General features: G+C 60.8%; 1 pseudogene; it reads left to right on the top strand.

The window, feature by feature from the left end:
* Positions 1–25,848, top strand: part of LOC136620184 (protein polybromo-1-like) — an 86,027-nt pseudogene that overhangs the window by 22,081 nt on the left and 38,098 nt on the right.

Genomic DNA, 25,848 nt, shown 5'->3' with positions numbered 1-25,848 from the left:
GCCTTTGGGGCGCCCAGGGCCCCTCACCACCCCGCCAGCTGCCTTTGGGGCGCCCAGGGCCCCTCACCACCCCGCCAGCTGCCTTTGGGGCGCCCAGGGCCCCTCACCACCCCCGCCAGCTGCCTTTGGGGCGCCCAGGGCCCCTCACCACCCCGCCAGCTGCCTTTGGGGCGCCCAGGGCCCCTCACCACCCCGCCAGCTGCCTTTGGGGCGCCCAGGGCCCCTCACCACCCCGCCAGCTGCCTTTGGGGCGCCCAGGGCCCCTCACCACCCCGCCAGCTGCCATTGGGGCGCCCAGGGCCCCTCACCACCCCGCCAGCTGCCTTTGGGGCGCCCAGGGCCCCTCACCACCCCGCCAGCTGCCTTCGGGGCGCCCAGGGCCCCTCACCACCCCGCCAGCTGCCTTTGGGGCGCCCAGGGCCCCTCACCACCCCCCCAGCTGCCTTTGGGGCGCCCAGGGCCCCTCACCACCCCGCCAGCTGCCTTCGGGGCGCCCAGGGCCCCTCACCACCCCGCCAGCTGCCTTTGGGGCGCCCAGGGCCCCTCACCACCCCGCCAGCTTCCTTTGGGGCGCCCAGGGCCCCTCACCACCCCGCCAGCTGCCTTTGGGGCGCCCAGGGCCCCTCACCACCCTGCCAGCTGCCTTTGGGGCGCCCAGGGCCCCTTAGGGCCCCTCACCACCCCGCCAGCTGCCTTTGGGGCGCCCAGGGCCCCTCACCACCCCGCCAGCTGCCTTTGGGGCGCCCAGGGCCCCTCACCACCCCGCCAGCTTCCTTTGGGGCGCCCAGGGCCCCTCACCACCCCGCCAGCTGCCTTTGGGGCGCCCAGGGCCCCTCACCACCCCGCCAGCTGCCTTTGGGGCGCCCAGGGCCCCTCACCACCCCGCCAGCTGCCTTTGGGGCGTTCAGGGCCCCTCACCACCCCGCCAGCTGCCATTGGGGCGCCCAGGGCCCCTCAGGGCCCCTCACCACCCCGCCAGCTGCCTTTGGGGCGCCCAGGGCCCCTCACCACCCCGCCAGCTGCCTTTGGGGCGCCCAGGGCCCCTCACCACCCCGCCAGCTGCCCTTGGGGCTCCCAGGGCCCCTCACCACCCGCCAGCTGCCTTTGGGGCGCCCAGGGCCCCTCACCACCCCGCCAGCTGCCTTTGGGGCGCCCAGGGCCCCTCACCACCCCGCCAGCTGCCTTTGGGGCGCCCAGGGCCCCTCACCACCCCGCCAGCTTACTTTGGGGCGCCCAGGGCCCCTCACCACCCCGCCAGCTGCCTTTGGGGCGCCCAGGGCCCCTCACCACCCTGCCAGCTGCCTTTGGGGCGCCCAGGGCCCCTTAGGGCCCCTCACCACCCCGCCAGCTGCCTTTGGGGCGCCCATTGCCCCTCACCACCCCGCCAGCTGCCTTTGGGGCGCCCAGGGCCACTCACCACCCCGCCAGCTTCCTTTGGGGCGCCCAGGGCCCCTCACCACCCCGCCAGCTGCCTTTGGGGCGCCCAGGGCCCCTCACCACCCCGCCAGCTGCCTTTGGGGCGCCCAGGGCCCCTCACCACCCCGCCAGCTGCCTTTGGGGCGTCCAGGGCCCCTCACCACCCCGCCAGCTGCCATTGGGGCGCCCAGGGCCCCTCAGGGCCCCTCACCACCCCGCCAGCTGCCTTTGGGGCGCCCAGGGACCCTCACCACCCCGCCAGCTGCCTTTGGGGCGCCCAGGGCCCCTCACCACCCCGCCAGCTGCCCTTGGGGCGCCCAGGGCCCCTCACCACCCCGCCAGCTGCCTTTGGGGCGCCCAGGGCCCCTCACCACCCCGCCAGCTGCCTTTGGGGCGCCCAGGGCCCCTCACCACCCCGCCAGCTGCCTTTGGGGCGCCCAGGGCCCCTCACCACCCCGCCAGCTTCCTTTGGGGCGCCCAGGGCCCCTCACCACCCCGCCAGCTGCCTTTGGGGCGCCCAGGGCCCCTCACCACCCTGCCAGCTGCCTTTGGGGCGCCCAGGGCCCCTTAGGGCCCCTCACCACCCCGCCAGCTGCCTTTGGGGCGCCCAGGGCCCCTCACCACCCCGCCCGCTGCCTTTGGGGCGCCCAGGGCCCCTCAACACCCCGCCAGCTGCCTTTGGGGCGCCCAAGGCCCCTCACCACCCCGCCAGCTGCCTTTGGGGCGCCCAGGGCCCCTCACCACCCCGCCAGCTGCCTTTGGGGCGCCCAGGGCCCCTCACAACCCCGCCAGCTGCCTTTGGGGCGCCCAGGGCCCCTCACCACCCCCCAGCTGCCTTTGGGGCGCCCAGGGCCCCTCACCGCCCCGCCAGCTGCTTTTGGGGCGCCCAGGGCCCCTCACCACCCCGACAGCTGCCTTTGGGGCGCCCAGGGCCCCTCACCACCCCGCCAACTGCCTTTGGGGCGCCCAGGGCCCCTCACCACCCCGCCAGCTGCCTTTGGGGCGCCCAGGGCCCCTCACCACCCCGCCAGCTGCCTTTTGGGCGCCCAGGGCCCCTCACCACCCCGCCAGCTGCCTTTGGGGCGCCCAGGGCCCCTCACCACCCTGCCAGCTGCCTTTGGGGCGCCCAGGGCCCCTTAGGGCCCCTCACCACCCCGCCAGCTGCCTTTGGGGCGTCCAGGGCCCCTCACCACCCCGCCAGCTGCCATTGGGGCGCCCAGGGCCCCTCACCACCCCGCCAGCTGCCTTTGGGGCGCCCAGGGCCCCTCACCACCCCGCCAGCTGCCTTTGGGGCGCCCAGGGCCCCTCACCACCCCGCCAGCTGCCCTTGGGGCGCCCAGGGCCCTCACCACCCCGCCAGCTGCCTTTGGGGCGCCCAGGGCCCCTCACCACCCCGCCAGCTGCCTTTGGGGCGCCCAAGGCCCCTCACCACCCCGCCAGCTGCCTTTGGGGCGCCCAGGGCCCCTCACCACCCCGCCAGCTGCCTTTGGGGCGCCCAGGGCCCCTCACAACCCCGCCAGCTGCCTTTGGGGCGCCCAGGGCCCCTCACCACCCCCCAGCTGCCTTTGGGGCGCCCAGGGCCCCTCACCGCCCCGCCAGCTGCTTTTGGGGCGCCCAGGGCCCCTCAGGGCCCCTCACCACCCCGACAGCTGCCTTTGGGGTCCCAGGGCCCCTCACCACCCCGCCAGCTGCCTTTGGGGCGCCCAGGGCCCCTCACCACCCCACCAGCTGCCTTTGGGGCGCCCAGGGCCCCTCACCACCCCGCCAGCTGCCTTTGGGGCGCCCAGGGCCCCTCACCACCCCGCCAGCTGCCCTTGGGGCGCTCAGGGCCCCTCACCACCCCGCCAGCTGCCCTTGGGGCGCTCAGGGCCCCTCACCACCACGCCAGCTGCCTTTGGGGCGTCCAGGGCCCCTCACCACCCCGCCAGCTGCCATTGGGGCGCCCAGGGCCCCTCAGGGCCCCTCACCACCCCGCCAGCTGCATTTGGGGCGCCCAGGGCCCCTCACCACCCCGCCAGCTGCCTTTGGGGCGCCCAGGGCCCCTCACCACCCCGCCAGCTGCCTTTGGGGCGCCCAGGGCCCCTCACCACCCCGCCAGCTGCCTTTGGGGCGCCCAGGGCCCCTCACCACCCCGCCAGCTTCCTTTGGGGCGCCTAGGGCCCCTCACCACCCCGCCAGCTGCCTTTGGGGCGCCCAGGGCCCCTCACCACCCTGCCAGCTGCCTTTGGGGCGCCCAGGGCCCCTTAGGGCCCCTCACCACCCCGCCAGCTGCCTTTGGGGCGCCCAGGGCCCCTCACCACCCCGCCAGCTGCCTTTGGGGCGCCCAGGGCCCCTCACCACCCCGCCAGCTTCCTTTGGGGCATCCAGGGCCCCTCACCACCCCGCCAGCTGGCTTTGGGGCGCCCAGGGCCCCTCACCACCCCGCCAGCTGCCTTTGGGGCGCCCAGGGCCCCTCACCACCCCGCCAGCTGCCTTTGGGGCGTCCAGGGCCCCTCACCACCCCGCCAGCTGCCATTGGGGCGCCCAGGGCCCCTCACGGCCCCTCACCACCCCGCCAGCTGCCTTTGGGGCGCCCAGGGCCCCTCACCACCCCGCCAGCTGCCTTTGGGGCGCCCAGGGCCCCTCACCACCCCGCCAGCTGCCTTTGGGGCGCCCAGGGCCCCTCACCACCCCGCCAGTTGCCTTTGGGGCGCCCAGGGCCCCTCACCACCCCGCCAGCTGCCCTTGGGGCGCCCAGGGCCCCTCACCACCCCGCCAGCTGCCTTTGGGGCGCCCAGGGCCCCTCACCACCCCGCCAGCTGCCTTTGGGGCGCCCAAGGCCCCTCACCACCCCGCCAGCTGCCTTTGGGGCGCCCAGGGCCCCTCACCACCCCGCCAGCTGCCTTTGGGGCGCCCAGGGCCCCTCACCACCCCGCCAGCTGCCCTTGGGGCGCCCAGGGCCCCTCACCACCCCGCCAGCTGCCTTTGGGGCGCCCAGGGCCCCTCACCACCCCGCCAGCTGCCTTTGGGGCGCCCAAGGCCCCTCACCACCCCGCCAGCTGCCTTTGGGGCGCCCAGGGCCCTCACCACCCCGCCAGCTGCCTTTGGGGCGCCCAGGGCCCCTCACCACCCCGCCAGCTGCCCTTGGGGCGCCCAGGGCCCCTCACCACCCCGCCAGCTGCCTTTGGGGCGTCCAGGGCCCCTCACCACCCCGCCAGCTGCCTTTGGGGCGCCCAGGGCCCCTCACCACCCCACCAGCTGCCTTTGGGGCGTCCAGGGCCCCTTAGGGCCCCTCACCACCCCGCCAGCTGCCTTTGGGGCGCCCAGGGCCCCTCACCACCCCGCCCGCTGCCTTTGGGGCGCCCAGGGCCCCTCAACACCCCGCCAGCTGCCTTTGGGGCGCCCAAGGCCCCTCACCACCCCGCCAGCTGCCTTTGGGGCGCCCAGGGCCCCTCACCACCCCGCCAGCTGCCTTTGGGGCGCCCAGGGCCCCTCACAACCCCGCCAGCTGCCTTTGGGGCGCCCAGGGCCCCTCACCACCCCCCAGCTGCCTTTGGGGCGCCCAGGGCCCCTCACCGCCCCGCCAGCTGCTTTTGGGGCGCCCAGGGCCCCTCACCACCCCGACAGCTGCCTCTGGGGCGCCCAGGGCCCCTCACCACCCCGCCAACTGCCTTTGGGGCGCCCAGGGCCCCTCACCACCCCGCCAGCTGCCTTTGGGGCGCCCAGGGCCCCTCACCACCCCGCCAGCTGCCTTTTGGGCGCCCAGGGCCCCTCACCACCCCGCCAGCTGCCTTTGGGGCGCCCAGGGCCCCTCACCACCCTGCCAGCTGCCTTTGGGGCGCCCAGGGCCCCTTAGGGCCCCTCACCACCCCGCCAGCTGCCTTTGGGGCGTCCAGGGCCCCTCACCACCCCGCCAGCTGCCATTGGGGCGCCCAGGGCCCCTCACCACCCCGCCAGCTGCCTTTGGGGCGCCCAGGGCCCCTCACCACCCCGCCAGCTGCCTTTGGGGCGCCCAGGGCCCTCACCACCCCGCCAGCTGCCTTTGGGGCGCCCAGGGCCCCTCACCACCCCGCCAGCTGCCTTTGGGGCGCCCAAGGCCCCTCACCACCCCGCCAGCTGCCTTTGGGGCGCCCAGGGCCCCTCACCACCCCGCCAGCTGCCTTTGGGGCGCCCAGGGCCCCTCACAACCCCGCCAGCTGCCTTTGGGGCGCCCAGGGCCCCTCACCACCCCCCAGCTGCCTTTGGGGCGCCCAGGGCCCCTCACCGCCCCGCCAGCTGCTTTTGGGGCGCCCAGGGCCCCTCAGGGCCCCTCACCACCCCGACAGCTGCCTTTGGGGTCCCAGGGCCCCTCACCACCCCGCCAGCTGCCTTTGGGGCGCCCAGGGCCCCTCACCACCCCACCAGCTGCCTTTGGGGCGCCCAGGGCCCCTCACCACCCCGCCAGCTGCCTTTGGGGCGCCCAGGGCCCCTCACCACCCCGCCAGCTGCCCTTGGGGCGCTCAGGGCCCCTCACCACCCCGCCAGCTGCCCTTGGGGCGCTCAGGGCCCCTCACCACCACGCCAGCTGCCTTTGGGGCGTCCAGGGCCCCTCACCACCCCGCCAGCTGCCATTGGGGCGCCCAGGGCCCCTCAGGGCCCCTCACCACCCCGCCAGCTGCATTTGGGGCGCCCAGGGCCCCTCACCACCCCGCCAGCTGCCTTTGGGGCGCCCAGGGCCCCTCACCACCCCGCCAGCTGCCTTTGGGGCGCCCAGGGCCCCTCACCACCCCGCCAGCTGCCTTTGGGGCGCCCAGGGCCCCTCACCACCCCGCCAGCTTCCTTTGGGGCGCCTAGGGCCCCTCACCACCCCGCCAGCTGCCTTTGGGGCGCCCAGGGCCCCTCACCACCCTGCCAGCTGCCTTTGGGGCGCCCAGGGCCCCTTAGGGCCCCTCACCACCCCGCCAGCTGCCTTTGGGGCGCCCAGGGCCCCTCACCACCCCGCCAGCTGCCTTTGGGGCGCCCAGGGCCCCTCACCACCCCGACAGCTTCCTTTGGGGCATCCAGGGCCCCTCACCACCCCGCCAGCTGGCTTTGGGGCGCCCAGGGCCCCTCACCACCCCGCCAGCTGCCTTTGGGGCGCCCAGGGCCCCTCACCACCCCGCCAGCTGCCTTTGGGGCGTCCAGGGCCCCTCACCACCCCGCCAGCTGCCATTGGGGCGCCCAGGGCCCCTCACGGCCCCTCACCACCCCGCCAGCTGCCTTTGGGGCGCCCAGGGCCCCTCACCACCCCGCCAGCTGCCTTTGGGGCGCCCAGGGCCCCTCACCACCCCGCCAGCTGCCTTTGGGGCGCCCAGGGCCCCTCACCACCCCGCCAGTTGCCTTTGGGGCGCCCAGGGCCCCTCACCACCCCGCCAGCTGCCCTTGGGGCGCCCAGGGCCCCTCACCACCCCGCCAGCTGCCTTTGGGGCGCCCAGGGCCCCTCACCACCCCGCCAGCTGCCTTTGGGGCGCCCAAGGCCCCTCACCACCCCGCCAGCTGCCTTTGGGGCGCCCAGGGCCCCTCACCACCCCGCCAGCTGCCTTTGGGGCGCCCAGGGCCCCTCACCACCCCGCCAGCTGCCCTTGGGGCGCCCAGGGCCCCTCACCACCCCGCCAGCTGCCTTTGGGGCGCCCAGGGCCCCTCACCACCCCGCCAGCTGCCTTTGGGGCGCCCAAGGCCCCTCACCACCCCGCCAGCTGCCTTTGGGGCGCCCAGGGCCCTCACCACCCCGCCAGCTGCCTTTGGGGCGCCCAGGGCCCCTCACCACCCCGCCAGCTGCCCTTGGGGCGCCCAGGGCCCCTCACCACCCCGCCAGCTGCCTTTGGGGCGTCCAGGGCCCCTCACCACCCCGCCAGCTGCCTTTGGGGCGCCCAGGGCCCCTCACCACCCCACCAGCTGCCTTTGGGGCGTCCAGGGCCCCTCACCACCCCGCCAGCTGCCATTGGGGCGCCCAGGGCCCCTCAGGGCCCCTCACCACCCCGCCAGTTGCCTTTGGGGCGCCCAGGGCCCCTCACCACCCCGCCAGCTGCCCTTGGGGCGCCCAGGTCCCCTCACCACCCCGCCAGCTGCCTTTGGGGCGCCCAGGGCCCCTCACCACCCCGCCAGCTGCCTTTGGGGCGCCCAGGGCCCCTCACCACCCCGCCAGCTGCCTTTGGGGCGCCCAGGGCCCCTCACCACCCCGCCAGCTGCCTTTGGGGCGCCCAGGGCCCCTCACCACCCCGCCAGCTGCCCTTGGGGCGCCCAGGGCCCCTCACCACCCCGCCAGCTGCCTTTGGGGCGTCCAGGGCCCCTCACCACCCCGCCAGCTGCCTTTGGGGCGCCCAGGGCCCCTCACCACCCCACCAGCTGCCTTTGGGGCGTCCAGGGCCCCTCACCACCCCGCCAGCTGCCATTGGGGCGCCCAGGGCCCCTCAGGGCCCCTCACCACCCCGCCAGTTGCCTTTGGGGCGCCCAGGGCCCCTCACCACCCCGCCAGCTGCCCTTGGGGCGCCCAGGTCCCCTCACCACCCCGCCAGCTGCCTTTGGGGCGCCCAGGGCCCCTCACCACCCCGCCAGCTGCCTTTGGGGCGCCCAGGGCCCCTCACCACCCCGCCAGCTGCCTTTGGGGCGCCCAGGGCCCCTCACCACCCCGCCAGCTGCCTTTGGGGCGCCCAGGGCCCCTCACCACCCCGCCAGCTGCCTTTGGGGCGCCCAGGGCCCCTCACCACCCCGCCAGCTGCCTTTGGGGCGCCCAGGGCCCCTCACCACCCCGCCAGCTGCCCTTGGGGCGCCCAGGGCCCCTCACCACCCCGCCAGCTGCCTTTGGGGCGTCCAGGGCCCCTCACCACCCCGCCAGCTGCCATTGGGGCGCCCAGGGCCCCTCAGGGCCCCTCACCACCCCGCCAGCTGCCTTTGGGGCGCCCAGGGCCCCTCACCACCCCGCCAGCTGCCTTTGGGGCGCCCAGGGCCCCTCACCACCCCGCCAGCTGCCTTTGTGGCGCCCAGGGCCCCTCACCACCCCGCCAGCTGCCTTTGGGGCGTCCAGGGCCCCTCACCACCCCGCCAGCTGCTTTTGGAGCGCCCAGGGCCCCTCACCACCCCGCCAGCTGCCTTTGGGGCGCCCAGGGCCCCTCACCACCCCGCCAGCTGCCTTTGGGGCGCCCAGGGCCCTTCACCACCCCGCTAGCTGCCTTTGGGGCGCTCAGGGCCCCTCACCACCCCGCCAGCTGCCTTTGGGGCGCCCAGGGCCACTCACCACCCCGCCAGCTGCCTTTGGGGCCTCCAGGGCCTCTCACCACCCCGCCAGCTGCCATTGGGGCGCCCAGGGCCCCTAAGGGCCCCTCACCACCCCGCCAGCTGCCTTTGGGGCGCTCAGGGCCCCTCACCACCCCGCCAGCTGCCTTTGGGGCGCCCAGGGCCACTCACCACTCCGCCAGCTGCCTTTGGGGCGTCCAGGGCCTCTCACCACCCCGCCAGCTGCCATTGGGGCGCCCAGGGCCACTCACCACTCCGCCAGCTGCCTTTGGGGCGTCCAGGGCCTCTCACCACCCCGCCAGCTGCCTTTGGGGCGCCCAGGGCCCCTCACCACCCTGCCAGCTGCCTTTGGCGTGCCCAGGGCCCCTCAGCACCCCGCCAACTACCATTGGGGCGCCCAGGGCCCCTCACCACCCCGCCAGCTGCCATTGGGGCGCCCAGGGCCCCTCAGGGCCCCTCACCACCCCGCCAGTTGCCTTTGGGGCGCCCAGGGCCCCTCACCACCCCGCCAGCTGCCCTTGGGGCGCCCAGGTCCCCTCACCACCCCGCCAGCTGCCTTTGGGGCGCCCAGGGCCCCTCACCACCCCGCCAGCTGCCTTTGGGGCGCCCAGGGCCCCTCACCACCCCGCCAGCTGCCTTTGGGGCGCCCAGGGCCCCTCACCACCCCGCCAGCTGCCTTTGGGGCGCCCAGGGCCCCTCACCACCCCGCCAGCTGCCTTTGGGGCGCCCAAGGCCCCTCACCACCCCGCCAGCTGCCTTTGGGGCGCCCAGGGCCCCTCACCACCCCGCCAGCTGCCTTTGGGGCGCCCAGGGCCCCTCACCACCCCGCCAGCTGCCTTTGTGGCGCCCAGGGCCCCTCACCACCCCGCCAGCTGCCTTTGGGGCGTCCAGGGCCCCTCACCACCCCGCCAGCTGCTTTTGGAGCGCCCAGGGCCCCTCACCACCCCGCCAGCTGCCTTTGGGGCGCCCAGGGCCCCTCACCACCCCGCCAGCTGCCTTTGGGGCGCCCAGGGCCCTTCACCACCCCGCTAGCTGCCTTTGGGGCGCTCAGGGCCCCTCACCACCCCGCCAGCTGCCTTTGGGGCGCCCAGGGCCACTCACCACCCCGCCAGCTGCCTTTGGGGCCTCCAGGGCCTCTCACCACCCCGCCAGCTGCCATTGGGGCGCCCAGGGCCCCTAAGGGCCCCTCACCACCCCGCCAGCTGCCTTTGGGGCGCTCAGGGCCCCTCACCACCCCGCCAGCTGCCTTTGGGGCGCCCAGGGCCACTCACCACTCCGCCAGCTGCCTTTGGGGCGTCCAGGGCCTCTCACCACCCCGCCAGCTGCCATTGGGGCGCCCAGGGCCACTCACCACTCCGCCAGCTGCCTTTGGGGCGTCCAGGGCCTCTCACCACCCCGCCAGCTGCCTTTGGGGCGCCCAGGGCCCCTCACCACCCTGCCAGCTGCCTTTGGCGTGCCCAGGGCCCCTCAGCACCCCGCCAACTACCATTGGGGCGCCCAGGGCCCCTCACCACCCCGCCAGCTGCCATTGGGGCGCCCAGGGCCCCTCAGGGCCCCTCACCACCCCGCCAGTTGCCTTTGGGGCGCCCAGGGCCCCTCACCACCCCGCCAGCTGCCCTTGGGGCGCCCAGGTCTCCTCACCACCCCGCCAGCTGCCTTTGGGGCGCCCAGGGCCCCTCACCACCCCGCCAGCTGCCTTTGGGGCGCCCAGGGCCCCTCACCACCCCGCCAGCTGCCTTTGGGGCGCCCAGGGCCCCTCACCACCCCGCCAGCTGCCTTTGGGGCGCCCAGGGCCCCTCACCACCCCGCCAGCTGCCTTTGGGGCGTCCAGGGCCCCTCACCACCCCGCCAGCTGCCATTGGGGCGCCCAGGGCCCCTCAGGGCCCCTCACCACCCCGCCAGTTGCCTTTGGGGCGCCCAGGGCCCCTCACCACCCCGCCAGCTGCCCTTGGGGCGCCCAGGTCCCCTCACCACCCCGCCAACTGCCTTTGGGGCGCCCAGGGCCCCTCACCACCCCGCCAGCTGCCTTTGGGGCGCCCAGGGCCCCTCACCACCCCGCCAGCTGCCTTTGGGGCGCCCAGGGCCCCTCACCACCCCGCCAACTGCCTTTGGGGCGCCCAGGGCCCCTCACCACCCCGCCAGCTGCCTTTGGGGCGCCCAGGGCCCCTCACCACCCCGCCAGCTGCCTTTGGGGCGCCCAGGGCCCCTCACCACCCCGCCAGCTGCCTTTGGGGCGCCCAGGGCCCCTCACCACCCCGCCAGCTGCCCTTGGGGCGCCCAGGGCCCCTCACCACCCCGCCAGCTGCCTTTGGGGCATCCAGGGCCCCTCACCACCCCGCCAGCTGCCATTGGGGCGCCCAGGGCCCCTCAGGGCCCCTCACCACCCCGCCAGCTGCCTTTGGGGCGCCCAGGGCCCCTCACCACCCCGCCAGCTGCCTTTGGGGCGCCCAGGGCCCCTCACCACCCCGCCAGCTGCCTTTGGGGCGCCCAGGGCCCCTCACCACCCCGCCAGCTGCCTTTGGGGCGTCCAGGGCCCCTCACCACCCCGCCAGCTGCTTTTGGAGCGCTCAGGGCCCCTCACCACCCCGCCAGCTGCCTTTGGGGCGCCCAGGGCCCCTCACCACCCCGCCAGCTGCCTTTGGGGCGCCCAGGGCCCCTCACCACCCCGCCAGCTGCCCTTGGGGCGCCCAGGGCCCCTCACCACCCCGCCAGCTGCCTTTGGGGCATCCAGGGCCCCTCACCACCCCGCCAGCTGCCATTGGGGCGCCCAGGGCCCCTCAGGGCCCCTCACCACCCCGCCAGCTGCCTTTGGGGCGCCCAGGGCCCCTCACCACCCCGCCAGCTGCCTTTGGGGCGCCCAGGGCCCCTCACCACCCCGCCAGCTGCGTTTGGGGCGCCCAGGGCCCCTCACCACCCCGCCAGCTGCCTTTGGGGCGTCCAGGGCCCCTCACCACCCCGCCAGCTGCTTTTGGAGCGCCCAGGGCCCCTCACCACCCCGCCAGCTGCCTTTGGGGCGTCCAGGGCCCCTCACCACCCCGCCAGCTGCTTTTGGAGCGCCCAGGGCCCCTCACCACCCCGCCAGCTGCCTTTGGGGCGCCCAGGGCCCCTCACCACCCCGCCAGCTGCCTTTGGGGCGCCCAGGGCCCTTCAACACCCCGTTAGCTGCCTTTGGGGCGCTCAGGGCCCCTCACCACCCCGCCAGCTGCCTTTGGTGCGCCCAGGGCCACTCACCACCCCGCCAGCTGCCTTTGGGGCCTCCAGGGCCTCTCACCACCCCGCCAGCTGCCATTGGGGCGCCCAGGGCCCCTAAGGGCCCCTCACCACCCCGCCAGCTGCCTTTGGGGCGCTCAGGGCCCCTCACCACCCCGCCAGCTGCCTTTGGGGCGCCCAGGGCCACTCACCACTCCGCCAGCTGCCTTTGGGGCGTCCAGGGCCTCTCACCACCCCGCCAGCTGCCATTGGGGCGCCCAGGGCGCCCAGGGCCACTCACCACTCCGCCAGCTGCCTTTGGGGCGTCCAGGGCCTCTCACCACCCCGCCAGCTGCCTTTGGGGCGCCCAGGGCCCCTCACCACCCTGCCAGCTGCCTTTGGCGTGCCCAGGGCCCCTCAGCACCCCGCCAACTGCCATTGGGGCGCCCAGGGCACCTCCCCTCCCCACCCCGCCAGCTGCGTACCTACCGTCTGGCCTCTTCAAGTTGTCAAACTCAAGTGATGCAAGATGGCTTTGGTTAGAGCTTTGAACATTCTGAGCCCATTGCGATGTCATGTGATGTCATAATAACTGCCAATGTTGTCCTGTGTATCATGGTTAAAGCATTAACCCCTTAGTGACATGGGCTGGACCTAATGATGCAACTTATTTTGGGGTAATTTCATCTCTATTTCTCAAGTCATAGGTTTTTTTTAAATTTTTTTTATTTTTGCTGTGTAAGGTTGACCACCTAATACAGTTTTTTTTTTCACTGCGAAATTCGCAGTGTTTTTTTTCTCCAGGGGCCTATGGGACTTGTCAAAATTGCATTGCGCAAAATCGTGATTTCACAGTAAATTGCGATTTTGCCATGATGCGTTTTTAACATTAGAAAGCCCCATACACCTGGGGCAAAAAAGGAGCAAATTCACAAACGCTAGTGGGTAGTCACCCTAAGGACTTGCTTTTGTTTGGCCATCTGCAGGTGGTAGCATGTTTTGGGTAGATATAATGTATGTTATCACACTTTTTTTTGTTATTTTTTTTGAGTCCTCCATTTCTACAGATCTTATTCAGCCTTCATAGTGACATTTATTGATATCGGGCTGCAGATCCTCCGATCGTCTTCTGTAGGACCCAATTAAAAATGCGTGCGCTTTACTAAATAATTAATTTTCATGTCGCTGCACTAAATGTACGGATTGCTCTGCATTATTTCCTCCAGTGAAATTCAACCAAAGAGAAGTTAACCCTTTAGTGACCATACATGTTTTCCCCTCCTGCGTGTCTGGGCTTTAGTCTACATGTCCGTAAAAGCATGCCGGCCCTGTAGAGTAAAGGCCTGAGGTCTGTGCATACGACAGTTCCCTGCTATCGGCTACCAGAGGTACCCAAGATCCTGGAGCTATCGTGTGGGGGCTACGGCATGTGACCCTCCAATTACGCGATTGCCATTATCCAATGGATAGCGGCGATCACATAAAAGTTTATATTTTTTTTAAGCTCCTCCCCCCCTCCGGTCACCTGATCTTTGTTATCCGATGATAAAAGCGATCAAGTAACGTTTAAAAAAATCGTATTTTTTAGGGTAAGATGAGATAACTTATCTAAGGCCCCTGGATTAGACCCCCGATGGGATCTTTATCCGTGGACCTTCCGTGAATTCTGTGCATGCGCACGCCGGCAACATGACGGACACATACGCAGAAGCCGGGTAGGGCCCAGAAAATTTAAAATCCCCTTGCTCCTGACTACCAAAGGTAGCCAAGAGCTTTAAGCAGTGACCGGAGGCCCGAATGAGTGGTCCCCGGTCACGTGATCGGCGTTATCCAATAGTATAAAAAGGCTGTGATCTACCTTAAGGCTGGATTCACACAGGGCGGATTTGCCGCGGTTTTGCCGCAGTAGATCGGCCGCGGCAAAACCGCCCGCGGCCGCTAATCTCGGTATTAGCCAGCCATGTGGATGAGATTTCTCAGAAATCTCGTCCACACGGGACGGCTAATCCGCTGCGGGCCCAGGGCCCCTCACCACCCCGCCTGCTGCCATTGGGGCACCCAGGGCCCCTCACCACCCTGCCAGCTGCCATTGGGGCGCCCAGGGCCCTTCACCACCCCACCAGCTGCCTTTGGGGCGTCCAGGGCCCCTCTTCACCCCGCCAGCTGCCTTTGGGGCGCCCAGGGCCCCTCACCACCCCGCCAGCTGCCTTTGGGCCTCCCAGGGCCCCTCACCACCCCGCCAGCTGCCTTTGGGGCGCCCAGGGCCCCTCACCACCCCGCCTGCTGCCTTTGGGGCGCCCAGGGCCCCTCACCACCCCGCCAGCTGCCATTGGGGCGCCCAGGGCACCTCCCCTCCCCACCCCACCAGCTGCGTACCTGCTGTCTGGCCTCTTCAAGTTGTCAAACTCAAGTGATGCAAGATGGCTCTGGTTAGAGCTTTGAACATTCTGAGCCCATTGTGATGTCATGTGATGTCATTATAACTGCCAATGTTGTCCTGTGTATCATGGTTAAAGCATTAACCCCTTAGTGACATGGGCTGGACCTAATGATGCAACTTATTTTGCGGTATTTTCATCTCCATTTCTCAAGTCACAAGGTTTTTATATATTTTTTATTTTTGCTGTATACGGTTGACTACCCAATGCAATTCTTTTTCACTGCGGAATTCGCATTTTTTTTTCTCCAGAGGCCTATGGGACTTGTTTAAACTGCATTGTGCAAAAACGTGATTTCGCGGTAAATTGCGTTTTTTGGGTGTTTTTTTTGTGGCGATGCGTTTTTAACATTAGAAAGCCCCTATACACCTGGGAAAAAAAGGAGCAAATTCGCAAAGGCTAGTGGGTAGTCACCCTAAGGACTTTTTTTGGGCGATCTGCAGGTGGTAGCAATTTTTGGGTAGATATAATGTATGTTATCACACTTTTTTTTGTTATTTTTTTGAGTCCTCCATTTCTACAGATCTTATTCAGCCTTCATAGTGACATTTATTGATATCGGGCTGCAGATCCTCCAATCGTCTTCTGTAGGACCCAATTAAAAATGCGTGTGCTTTACTAAATAATTACATTTCATGTCGCTGCACTAAATGTACGGATTGCTCTGCATTATTTCCTCCAGTGAAATTCAACCAAAGAGAAGTTAACCCCTTAGTGACCATACGTGTTTTCCCCTCCTGCGTGTCTGGGCTTTAGTCTACATGTCCGTAAAAGCATGCCGGCCCTGTAGAGTAAAGGCCTGAGGTCTGTGCGTACGACATTGCCCTGCTATCGGCTACCAGAGGTACCCAAGATCCTGGAGCTATCGTGTGGGGGCTACGGCATGTGACCCTCCAATTACGCGATTGCCATTATCCAATGGATAGCGGCGATCATATAAAAGTTTATATATTTTTTAAGCTCCTCCCCCCCTCCGGTCACCTGATCTTTGTTATCCGATGATAAAAGCGATCAAGTAACGTTTAAAAAAATCGTATTTTTTAGGGTAAGATGAGATTACTTATCTAAGGCCCTTGGATTAGACCCCCGATGGGATCTTTATCCGTGGACCTTCCGTGAATTCTGTGCATGCGCACGCCGGCAACATGACGGACACATACGCAGAAGCCGGGTAGGGCCCAGAAAATTTAAAATCCCCTTGCTCCTGACTACCAAAGGTAGCCAAGAGCTTTAAGCAGTGACCGGAGGCCCGAATGAGTGGTCCCCGGTCACGTGATCGCCGTTATCCAATAGTATAAAAAGGCTGTGATCTACCTTAAGGCTGGATTCACACATGGCGGATTTGCCGCGGTTTTGCCGCAGTAGATCGGCCGCGGCAAAACCCACCGCGGCCGCTAATCTCGGTATTAGCCAGCCATGTGGATGAGATTTCTCAGAAATCTCGTCCACACGGGACGGCTAATCCGCTGCGGGCCCAGGGCCCCTCACCACCCTGCCAGCTGCCATTGGGGCACCCAGGGCCCCTCACCACCCTGCCAGCTGCCATTGGGGCGCCCAGGGCCCTTCACCACCCCGCCAGCTGCCTTTGGGGCATCCAGGGCCCCTCTTCACCCCGCCAGCTGCCTTTGGGGCGTCCAGGGCCCCTCTTCATCCCGCCAGCTGCCTTTGGGGCGCCCAGGGCCCCTCTTCACCCCGCCAGCTGCCTTTGGGGCGCCCAGGGCACCTCTTCACCCCGCCAGCTGCCTTTGGGGCGCCAGGGCCCCTCACCACCCCGCCAGCTGCTTTTGGGGCGCCCAGGGCCCCTCACCACCCCGCCAGCTGCCTTTGGGGCGCCCAGGGCCTTTCACCACCCCGCCAGCTGCCTTTGGGGCGCCCAGGGCCCCTCACCACCCTGCCTGCTGCCTTTGGGGCGCCCAGGGCCCCTCACCACCCCGCCAGCTGCCATTGGGGCACCCAGGGCACCTCCCCTCCCCACCCCGCCAGCTGCGTACCTGCTGTCTGGCCTCTTCAAGTTGTCAAACTCAAGTGATGCAAGATGGCTCTGGTTAGAGCTTTGAACATTCTGAGCCCATTGTGATGTCATGTGATGTCATTATAACTGCCAATGTTGTCCTGTGTATCATGGTTAAAGCATTAACCCCTTAGTGACATGGGCTGGACCTAATGATGCAACTTATTTTGGGGTATTTTCATCTCCATTTCTCAAGTCACAAGGTTTTTATATATTTTTTATTTTTGCTGTATACGGTTGACTACCCAATACAATTCTTTTTCACTGCGGAATTCGCATTTTTTTCTCTCCAGGGGCCTATGGGACTTGTTTAAACTGCATTGTGCAAAAACATGGTTTCGCGGTAAATTGTGTTTTTTGGGTGTTTTTTTTGCGGCGATGCGTTTTTAACATTAGAAAGCCCCTATACACCTGGGAAAAAAAGGAGCAAATTCGCAAAGGCTAGTGGGTAGTCACCCTAAGGACTTTTTTGGGGCGATCTGCAGGTGGTAGCATGTTTTGGGTAGATATAATGTATGTTATCACACTTTTTTTTGTTATTTTTTTGAGTCCTCCATTTCTACAGATCTTATTCAGCCTTCATAGTGACATTTATTGATATCGGGCTGCAGATCCTCCAATCGTCTTCTGTAGGACCCAATTAAAAATGCGTGCGCTTTACTAAATAATTACATTTCATGTCGCTGCACTAAATGTACGGATTGCTCTGCATTATTTCCTCCAGTGAAATTCAACCAAAGAGAAGTTAACCCCTTAGTGACCATACGTGTTTTCCCCTCCTGCGTGTCTGGGCTTTAGTCTACATGTCCGTAAAAGCATGCCGGTCCCGGAAGAGTAAAGGCCTGAGGTCTGTGCGTACGACATTGCCCTGCTATCGGCTACCAGAGGTACCCAAGATCCTGGAGCTATCGTGTGGGGGCTACGGCATGTGACCCTCCAATTACGCGATTGCCATTATCCAATGGATAGCGGCGATCACATAAAAGTTTATATTTTTTTTAAGCTCCTCCCCCCCTCTGGTCACCTGATCTTTGTTATCCGATGATAAAAGCGATCAAGTAACGTTTAAAAAAATCGTATTTTTTAGGGTAAGATGAGATTACTTATCTAAGGCCCCTGGATTAGACCCCCGATGGGATCTTTATCCGTGGACCTTCCGTGAATTCTGTGCATGCGCACGCCGGCAACATGACGGACACATACGCAGAAGCCGGGTAGGGCCCAGAAAATTTAAAATCCCCTTGCTCCTGACTACCAAAGGTAGCCAAGAGCTTTAAGCAGTGACCGGAGGCCCGAATGAGTGGTCCCCGGTCACGTGATCGGCGTTATCCAATAGTATAAAAAGGCTGTGATCTACCTTAAGGCTGGATTCACACAGGGCGGATTTGCCGCGGTTTTGCCGCAGTAGATCGGCCGCGGCAAAACCGCCCGCGGCCGCTAATCTCGGTATTAGCCAGCCATGTGGATGAGATTTCTCAGAAATCTCGTCCACACGGGACGGCTAATCCGCTGCGGGCCCAGGGCCCCTCACCACCCCGCCTGCTGCCATTGGGGCACCCAGGGCCCCTCACCACCCTGCCAGCTGCCATTGGGGCGCCCAGGGCCCTTCACCACCCCACCAGCTGCCTTTGGGGCGTCCAGGGCCCCTCTTCACCCCGCCAGCTGCCTTTGGGGCGCCCAGGGCCCCTCACCACCCCGCCAGCTGCCTTTGGGGCGCCCAGGGCCCCTCACCACCCCGCCTGCTGCTTTTGGGGCGCCCAGGGCCCCTCACCACCCCGCCAGCTGCCATTGGGGCGCCCAGGGCACCTCCCCTCCCCACCCCACCAGCTGCGTACCTGCTGTCTGGCCTCTTCAAGTTGTCAAACTCAAGTGATGCAAGATGGCTCTGGTTAGAGCTTTGAACATTCTGAGCCCATTGTGATGTCATGTGATGTCATTATAACTGCCAATGTTGTCCTGTGTATCATGGTTAAAGCATTAACCCCTTAGTGACATGGGCTGGACCTAATGATGCAACTTATTTTGCGGTATTTTCATCTCCATTTCTCAAGTCACAAGGTTTTTATATATTTTTTATTTTTGCTGTATACGGTTGACTACCCAATACAATTCTTTTTCACTGCGGAATTCGCATTTTTTTTCCTCCAGGGGCCTATGGGACTTGTTTAAACTGCATTGTGCAAAAACGTGATTTCGCAGTAAATTGCGTTTTTTGGGTGTTTTTTTTGCGGCGATGCGTTTTTAACATTAGAAAGCCCCTATACACCTGGGAAAAAAAGGAGCAAATTCGCAAAGGCTAGTGGGTAGTCACCCTAAGGACTTTTTTGGGGCGATCTGCAGGTGGTAGCATGTTTTGGGTAGATATAATGTATGTTATCACACTTTTTTTTGTTATTTTTTTGAGTCCTCCATTTCTACAGATCTTATTCAGCCTTCATAGTGACATTTATTGATATCGGGCTGCAGATCCTCCAATCGTCTTCTGTAGGACCCAATTAAAAATGCGTGCGCTTTACTAAATAATTACATTTCATGTCGCTGCACTAAATGTACGGATCGCTCTGCATTATTTCCTCCAGTGAAATTCAACCAAAGAGAAGTTAACCCCTTAGTGACCATACGTGTTTTCCCCTCCTGCGTGTCTGGGCTTTAGTCTACATGTCCGTAAAAGCATGCCGGCCCTGTAGAGTAAAGGCCTGAGGTCTGTGCGTACGACAGTTCCCTGCTATCGGCTACCAGAGGTACCCAAAATCCTGGAGCTATCGTGTGGGTGCTACGGCATGTGACCCCCCAATTACGCGATTGCCATTATCCAATGGATAGCGGCGATCGCATAAAAGTTTATATAGTTTTTTTAAGTTTGATTTGCAGTAGTATGTGGAACAGTGAAGTGCAGTGAATTAAACAATTGCGCTCACATTAGTGGTCGGAATTACATAATCCACTAACAAAAAAAAAATAGAACGCAGAATGCTCGCTTTTACCGCGGATATCTGCAACATAGACCCCGTTGTGCTGTATGGTCGCAGATATTCGCCGCAGCCCATACATGATTAAACAGCACAGGAAATACAAACAAACAAAAAGGTGGAGTGCGCATGACCGCCTGTGTGAGAACACAGTTATGTGCAGTACATTATGCCGCCATAAGCTGATTCCACATCCGGCCGTGTGAAGCCGGCGTTATTCAGACCGCTACCTGTAATACGTAATTTACAAGAAGCCCCGGGAACGCTCGCCTTCCTGCAGTTCCGGGAGCAGCTTGTTGAGCGCCTTCTGTGAGAGACCGCCGGACCTCAGCAAGCTTACCAAGCCTCACAGGGCACCACTTTCTACACCCTATCCCTGCCACTGAGGTCAAGAAATACCCCCCAAAAAGCATGGGAGGAGGAGGGATACCCGGTTTTATTGCCCCATGTGCCCATCCAGGCCTCCGTAATTACCCTTGTCCTCGGACATACCACACTGTTTACATCATTACTTTTATCTAAGATTTGGGAAATGCCAGAAAGGAGATGGGATTATTTTTAGGGAGTCCATTTTTTTTCCTGTGTAAGTGGGCAATTGAGCCTGAATGTTATTCAGCTGTGTCCTGAAATCCAATGGATGCTCCCTCCATTATGGGCCTAATCATGTGTCCAGTAAACAGATTGGGGATATGATGGGGGTATTGCAGAACATAGAAGACCTAGTGCTATAAAATTTGGGGTGAGTCTCTCCAGTTTTTCCTGGTTGAAAAAAGAATATCTATGAAAGTGAAAAAAATTTAATTATATGTATTTTTCACATGCTTCATAATTTTGGGGAAAAAACTGTGGGGTAAGAATGCTTAAAGTACACACCTAGATAAATGGGCTAAGGGGTGCTTGATTTCAAAATGGGGTCATTAGTGGTCATTAGTTTTGGCATCTTGATGGCTCTACAAGTGAGCAATTGGGCCTGGAATTTACTCAGTTGTGGCCTCAAAGCCAAAGGGTGTCCCCTCCATTACAAACCTATTCATGTGTCCGGTCAGATTCGGGCTTCAATTGGAATGTTCGTGAACACAGAACAAACGGGGATCCATTTTGGGGTGTAAATCTTCATTCATATATGTGCTGTACAAAAAACAGCTTTTAAAATGACACAATTGCCAAAAAATGAAAATCGTAATTTTTTGCTTCTGCTTTGCTTAGATTTATTCAGATACTGTGGGGTCAAAATACGATGAATTTGTTAAGGGGTCTAGTTTTTAAAATGAGGTCATTTGTGGGGGTTCTCCATCGTTTTGGCGGCTCAAGGGCTCTAAAAGTGGGCTATGGGGCCTAAAACACTTAAGCTAAATCTCTGTTCTGAAAGCCACCCGCTGCTGCTTTTGGTTTGGGCTCCGTTGCTCATACGGACATATGACTAGGGCCACAACGGCTATGTTTCTGAACACAGGACAAACATCCATTTTGAGCTGTAAATCCTCATTTTCATGTGTACTATAGAAAAAAAATGCCTTTAAAATGACATATTAGCAAAAATATGATTTTTTTTTTCTTTCTCCTCTAAATTGCATTAACTCGTGAAAAGAAACTGTGAGGTAAAAATGCTCATGACCCCCCTCAGTGAATACAGTAAGGGGTGTAGTTTTTAAAATGGGGTAATTTGTGGGGGTGTCTATCATTCTGACACCTATGCGCCTTTGCAAGCTTGGCTTGGTGCAGGAAAACAAAGGAAAAACAAAACAAAGTGTTCCTCAAAATGTTAATATTTAATGTTAGGGTGTTTTTCAACCATTTAGACATACAAAATGTAAACGTTTTTCCAATGTGCTTCCAGAATAAAGTAAACGGATGGAAATTTGTATAATATGTTTGCACATAATTTGAGATATTGCAGTTGAAGATGTGATTAAAATTACAATTTTTTTTTTCAAAATTTTTCCAATTTTGGCGCTAAATATACACAAATTGTCAGTCTATTTTTACAATATGTGGCAAAAAAACAATCTTAGAATTACTTGGGTATGCAAAAACTTTACAGTTATGCTATGTTAAAGTGACACATGTCAGAGATTGAAAAAAAAAGACAACAATATTTACCTATTCCTCCCCAGTCTTCTTACTGCATCTTCTCCTCCCCGATCTTCTCCTGGCTCCTGCAGTCCGCCGGGTCACCTCGCCTCCAGCATGCTGTACCCTCTTCTTCCTGTGATGTTACATAGATTCTCGGCATTCTGCTTCCTGCAGGTCAGTGTACCCAGTCACTAGTGATGTAGCATTCACTGCCCAGCATGGAGCGCCGAGCTAATGCAGAGACTGCACATGCACGCTGTTTTGCGACAATAGTGTATGAACACTCGCGGCGAGACAGCGCGCATGCGCAGTCTCTGCATCAGCTCAGCATTCTGTGCTAGGCAGTGAACGCTACGTCACTAGTGACGTAACGTACAATGCCCTGCAGGAAGGAGACTACAGAGAATGGACACTCCATAACAGGAGGAAGAGGATGCGGCCGGCTTGCGTTGAGGTGACCCAGGGGGAGCCGCTAGGGGAGGAGAAGATGTGGCAAGACTGATTCCACGTGTATACATATTCAAAAGTGACGTCACTTCTTCATGTGGAAACGTGTCAGACGTTTTGCACCCTTACCGGTGGAGACGGCTCTTCTGACAGTTGTTGAAGGTGTATGGGCAGCTTAAGTGTCTTCATTGATGAGTCTTCAACGTGCTTCTCATCCCTTTTTTCTTCTACAAAGGACGGACTCTGAAATCTACGAGGACTCTGTAGAGCTTCAACAGTTCTTTATTAAGATAAGAGATGAACTTTGCAAAAACGGCGAGATCCTTCTTTCTCCAGCCTTGAGCTACACAACCAAACACCTTCACAATGATGTGGAGAAGGAAAAGAAGGAAAAGCTGCCAAAAGAATTAGAAGAAGACAAGGTCAAAAGAGAGGAGGAGAAGAAAGGTAAATACAGCATGTAGTGGTGTGCAAGAACTCGTGGCCAGGCTGTACACCATGTCATTAGGTTTGAGCTTCATGTCTATAAAGGAGCTACAAGTCCTCTGTCTCTGGAAGTTTTGCATTTAATTTGATGTAAAAAAAAATTGGTGGAATTATGACCTGTGATGAGCATAGTGATGACCACTGCCCAACATGGAGTATAGTGAAAGCTTTGGAGGGCCAGTTATTGGGATCGCCCATATAACCTGTGTAGGAAAACTACCATTTTTGAACGCTTGACTTTTGACTGAGGTTGTAACCCCTCATAAAGGGCCCTAAAACCTGAGAAAAAGAGGGGGCAGATTTGCTAAAACTGTCTAATAATTAGATATTGGAAGTTTACACTGTCTATTCTGTTTACCACCTATTAGTTTAGTATATGCCAAATTTTGCGCCCAAATTTTGGCACAGAATATTGCATTTAGGTCATGACTTCTTACCACGAAGTGACCCCTTTTTCACCTGAAGCAGAGTAAAAAAAAGTGTCTAAAGCACATCATAAATGTGACAGAAAGCATGAAAGACAGTGTGTGGCACAATTTCTACCATAAACATGGTGCGTCTTCAATCTGCTCCAATATATATCTTCATCTTAATGTTGTGGAATACTTATAACACATTAAGTTCGTGCCTGGAGAGCTTGTCCGCGCACCCACAAGGGTGTCAGAGGAATGCCTCCACAACATTGCCATACTTCCATGGCTGCCAGATCCCCAGATTTATTTCCAATAGAACATGTATGGACCCATCTGGGAAGCCATCCACCACAGCCTTTGAGCTTACACAATCTACCGCAAATTTGGACTGATATGTCGCAGGATACCATACGAAACCTGTATTCCTCCATGGTCGCCTGTATCACCTCTTGAATCCAAACTAGAGGCGGTACAACAGGGTACAAGAACCTCCATGCCCACCCATATTACATCTTGCATCAAAGCTAGAGGCGGCCCAACAGAGTACTAGAGCCTCCATGCCTACCTGTATCACATCTTGAATCCAAGCTAGAGACAGGCCAACGGAGTACTAGAGCCTCCATGCTCCCCCCTCCCCCACCCCCTTCCGTATAACATCTTGGATCAAAGCTAGAAGCGGTACAACAGGGTACAAAAGCCTGCATGCATGCCTGTTCCATGTCTTGGATCTAAACTAGTGGCGGTACAACAAGGTACTACAGCCTCCATGCCCACCCATGTCACATTATGCATCCAAGCTAGAGGCGGCTTACCGGGCTAATAGAGCCTCCATGCCCACCAGTATTACATCTTGCATTCAAGCTAGAGGCAGCCCAACAGGATACTAGAGCCTTCATGTCCACCGGTATCACATCTTGCATCGAAGATAGAGGCGGCCCAACTGCGTACTAGAGCCTCCATGCCCGTATCTCATCCTGTATCCAAGTTAGAGGCAGTACTAGAGCCTCCATGCCGGCCCGTATCACAGCTTTTATCCACGCTAGAGGCAGCCCAGCAGGGTACTACACCTCCATGCCCTTCTGTATCACATCTTGTATCCAAGCTAGAGGTGGTACAACAGGGTACTAGAGCCTCCATGCCTGTCCATATCACATCTTGTATCCAAGCTAGAGGCGGTACAACAGGGTACTAGAGCCTCCCTACAAGTGTTTAGTTCTCCACAATAAATGATCCTTTCGCTCTGATATTGTAATCACTTACATTTATACCAACATTACAATCACACAGAGAAAGTTTCATTCAATTTCAGCGACTTCTAGTGGAGGGATTACTTTTTGAGAATGAGTGTATATTGCTGGACTATCCTCTGAACAGATCATCAATAAATGGTCGTCTGGGGTTCCCTGCTCAGTACCCTGGCTGATCAGGTGCCCACTGTTAGAGCCACATACATAGAGGTTAGAGCGTAAGCATCTGGCTCCAACCGCTCTGTAGCAGCCGGCGCTCATAATTGCAGGCTCAGCTTAAATTAAAAGTCAACAAGAACTGCGCCTGTAATTACCAGCATTGGCCACCAGACAGGTCAGAGCCAACTGCTTCTGCTTGACCTCTGCGTATTGCGGCGCTGACTGCTGATTCCCAATCAGATCACCCTAAGCAGCAGTCCCCAGCCAACCAACCTCTGATGACCTATCCTGAGGATGTCATCAATAATATATGTGCGGAAACCCCCCTTTAAACTCGTATTATTATTTTTTTAACCCCTTTGTTAAGAAGCAGAAAAGAGTGAAGATCCTGGAGGAGGTTCTGGCCAGTCTGGACAATACCGAACCTACAGCCAAGACTGCAGCTTTAAGAACAGCATGTACCACGTTGGGGATTATGTGTATGTGGAGCCCGCGGAGGCCAACCTCCAGCCACATATTGTCTGCATTGAGCGCCTCTGGGAGGACAATGCAGGTAGGAATTTCAGTCTTTGCCTTTCCTTTATTGTATAATATTGTGTATATTTTTGTATTATATTGTATAAGAGAGGAAAAAAAGTAACATGAAGAGGATGCATCGTTTGCAGTAAACCTAGATGATCAAAATGACTCTTTTAGGAAACACTGATAGTAATTGATGTAAGGCCATAACATCTGTGGCTTCAGCTTCCCAGGTAAGCTGGCCATACACACAAGACAGCGGTCAGCCCAGCGTGGGTTCGGCCCTCACTTATTGTCATGTGTATGGCAAGCTTTAACTCTAATATGCCACTTTACATAAGATGTCAAAGAATCTTGGTTGGAGGAATGGTCATATGTACACACATAAGATTGTCCGTTGATCCGACCATCGGATGCTTTTTCTGGTGTATGGTTAACTTTAGCCTGGTGACAGATGACCGTATGCCGGCCGCACATATGTGCCTGTAGGACGGACAAGTGTCCCGGCCTGACCAGAGCTACAAGCATCATAAGTTCCTGTGATGCTCGGAGTTCGGATCAAGAGACCCGCCGTCAGGCTGGGATTTTTGTTCGTGATTACAGACCCATAAATGTGGCTTGAATATGTCCGCCTGTCACAGGCCTTGGTGTGTTCGCTGACGCAAGTTGCTTCATGCACAAGGGGACACGTGGTTAAAAAAAAAAAAAGTGGGTTTGAAAAATGTGATAATATTTTACTAAATTGTTATCATTGTTGCAGACCAAATGTTAACCCAGGCCCAATCATCCCTAATTGGGTTACATATCAAACTAACGGTTACAAAGCCTTCTAAGAAAAACGGAATATACTTGTAAACGTTGTCACCAAAGTACAAAAAGGACAAAAGGCACCTTTTATTTTGCAGGTGAGAAGTGGCTGTATGGCTGTTGGTTCTATCGTCCCAATGAAACCTTCCATCTCGCCACTCGTAAATTCTTAGAGAAGGAAGTGTTCAAGAGTGACTATTATAACAAGGTGCCTGTAAATAAAATCCTTGGCAAATGTGTCATCATGTTTGTGAAGGTAAGAGTTGTTCTCACTGTTTTTTTTTTTGGGGGGGGGGGGGTTGGAGTAAAAATGTTGCAAAATTTGGTGCAAGGCACACGTGTACAAAAATGTGGTGGCTTTTTCAGTGCAGCACTTACCTGAAAAGGAGGTGTGGCTTGTTGGGAGGGGCGTCGCCACCCCAGACCGACACATTTATGTATAGT

Source organism: Eleutherodactylus coqui, chromosome 3, assembly GCF_035609145.1.
Source record: "Eleutherodactylus coqui strain aEleCoq1 chromosome 3, aEleCoq1.hap1, whole genome shotgun sequence".
NCBI lineage: Eukaryota > Metazoa > Chordata > Amphibia > Anura > Eleutherodactylidae > Eleutherodactylus > Eleutherodactylus coqui.
This window is presented reverse-complemented; position numbering and strand designations above follow the sequence as displayed.